The 2,521-nt window shown below is 41.7% G+C and overlaps 1 long non-coding RNA gene across 2 annotated transcripts; it reads left to right on the top strand.

The window, feature by feature from the left end:
- The first annotated feature begins 611 nt into the window (after positions 1–611).
- On the top strand, positions 612–2,521 carry LOC147441353 (uncharacterized). Of its 2 annotated transcripts, XR_015184366.1 has the most exons (4): positions 612–884; positions 965–1,586; positions 1,691–1,770; positions 1,859–2,521. It is a non-coding gene; the product is annotated as an uncharacterized LOC147441353 (long non-coding RNA). The 2 variants fall into 2 exon arrangements; XR_015184365.1 differs by having other exon boundaries at positions 612–1,586.

The raw sequence follows: 2,521 nt of genomic DNA on the forward strand, positions 1-2,521 counted from the left end.
CGTATGTCACTGCACTTGGCATGGAGTATGAGGACATCCATGTGTGTCAATAATGCATACTTTTCTGTAATGAGCACTCAAATGCTTCATCATGTCCTATGTGCAATGAAGCACGCTACAAGACGGAGTGAGCGGGGGCACACCTACCTCGCAAGGTATTGAGATACTTTCCACTATCCCTCGAATTCAACACATGTTTAAAAGTAGGTCTACAGTGGAGCTTCTCACATGGCACACCAACCACCGCTCAATTGATGGAATGATATGTGTCCCTGCCGATTAACCTACATGGAGACACATAAAGACTCAATTTGAGGCTTGGGCAGGCAAGCAACGGTGTCAATTCCTTTGGCACCAAGTCCACCTCATGAAGCACTTGGCTTGTGGTAATCATCAACTACAATATTCTATCATGGGAGACAACCAAGAAGGGAAATATAATTTTCTCTTTGCTTGTGGCAGGCTCGAGGGGTACACTATGTAATCATGTTAATGTATAACGTGAGTTCAAAAGTAGGGGTTTTAAAATGCAAAAATTTTAAGCAATTTAACAGAGATAAATTTAAATAAGGGGTTTCTATATTTAATTTTGGAAAAGATTTCTAAAATAAGAGGTCATTTTATTCATTTAGGCATGTTAAAAGAGGGGTTTTTATAATACCCCCGAACACACGTTATATAGGAAGGTACCGAACGGTGAACCCGTCGAGGTGCCAAGGAAGTACAAGGTGGCAAATATTGATGTCTACCTCGAGCCCCTCATCGAGGAGTTGGAGGAGTTATATAGAGACATCCCCGTTGTAGATGTCTCGCTTCCAAAGGAGAGGAGAGAGACCATTGTGAGTGGACTAAGCACGATTGTCCCGGGCTTGGAGAGATTTCTGGTATGTCATGTTCACTCTTCTCTCAGCTTGTTACCATTTGAAGTTTGTATCTTTTCTCTACCGATGTGATATGAGTGCAGGGTTGTCCACATCGAGCCGCAATGCATGTCCTACTTATGGGCCATCAATGGTGACGGAGAGTCCAGGTGCCTTGTGTAAGGTAACCTATCCAAGCAACCATCGTTTATTGCCCCAAAGTCATAGAAAATACAAGGCTCCAACAAATGGAAGGACGCCACTAAAACGCATGATGACAGATTGGACAACTATTTGGGAAGAGCACTACATTAGCGATCCAACTCCAACTCCTCCACCATATTTTTAAGGCTCCCTTATTGGAAGGACTTAAAAATAAAACACCTCTTGGATCCCATGCACATATTCAAAAATGTAGTTCACACCTTGTGGGACCACATTATTGGCAAAAAAGACTCTTTGGGGATGAGGGAGGATTTGAGGGGCTTGAAACGTCTCCCTGCCTCCGTCACTCCACGTTGAGCCCCCAATGGGAAGATTGTGTTTCCTAAAGCACCTTGGATACTAATAAAAGATGAGCTAGATCAACTCAAGGGTTCCATTGCATCTATTCGCACACCAACGGGATACATGAGATCACTATAGGGAGCTTTCACAAAAGCAAAGAAAGGTGGAAGCATTCAATTGTATGGGTTAAAGTCCCATGATTGGCACAAGATATTACAAGTAATTCTTTCTCTCTTATTTTATTGTCTCTCTCATTTTGTTTAGATATTGATTTGTGTGTATGACTTTCTCTCACTTTCTCGTTTACTATTTTGACATTGTAGTTTATTTTGTCGGTGAGTATGTGCGTATGCCGGGACATGAAAGTAAGGGAAGCTATTTTGAAACTCAGAGAGTTAGCAAGGTACACCACATCTCCACTTAACTAAACTTTTATATGTACACAATATTCTGAAGAAACACTTAATGTACTATTGTGTATTATCTTGTAGATTTGTAAGCTCCAAAGAAATTGAAATAGATGTCATCCCTGCTGGAAACCGTGAGGGCCATTGAGGATGCATTTCTTCGATCCGTTTTTCTTAGCTTCAAATTCACCTCTTGGTTCACATGGTTGAGGAGATAGCGATATGTGGAGTAGTGCATACACGATGGATATTCTTTTTAGAGAGGTTTTTAAAAACTCTCAAAGATTTTGTGTGGCTACGGTCCTAGCCAGAGGCATGCATGGCCAAAGGATGGATTGTGCAAAAGAGGAATTTGTTTACATTTGACACAAGTTGATCCCTCAATGCCTCACGTGTGGTCAGATAAGGAGGATGCAAGGATGACTTCATACTTGCCAAGTGGAAAGAAAAAATTAGTTAACATGGATATGGATCTATCTTGAGTGGTCAATAACTTTTGCATCCTCAATGCAAAGGTTATGACCATGTGGATGAACTTGTGGACAATGGCAAAGATAAGGTGTTTGCAGGAGAGGGAAGCATAGAAGAAAGCACATGGAGGCAGAAGGGCACCCCCAGTGTCTCAACACCTTGCATGTTTTCCAGATATCATTAGTGTCGAGCGGATTCATGAGAGAATAATTGAAGCAAAAGCACAAGGAGAAGACAGCTCTGACAAGGAATGGGAGTATACAAGAGGGTGTATAC

Source organism: Adiantum capillus-veneris, chromosome 15 (genome assembly GCF_014529385.1).
Source record: "Adiantum capillus-veneris isolate H3 chromosome 15, ASM1452938v2, whole genome shotgun sequence".
Taxonomy (NCBI): Eukaryota; Viridiplantae; Streptophyta; class Polypodiopsida; order Polypodiales; family Pteridaceae; genus Adiantum; species Adiantum capillus-veneris.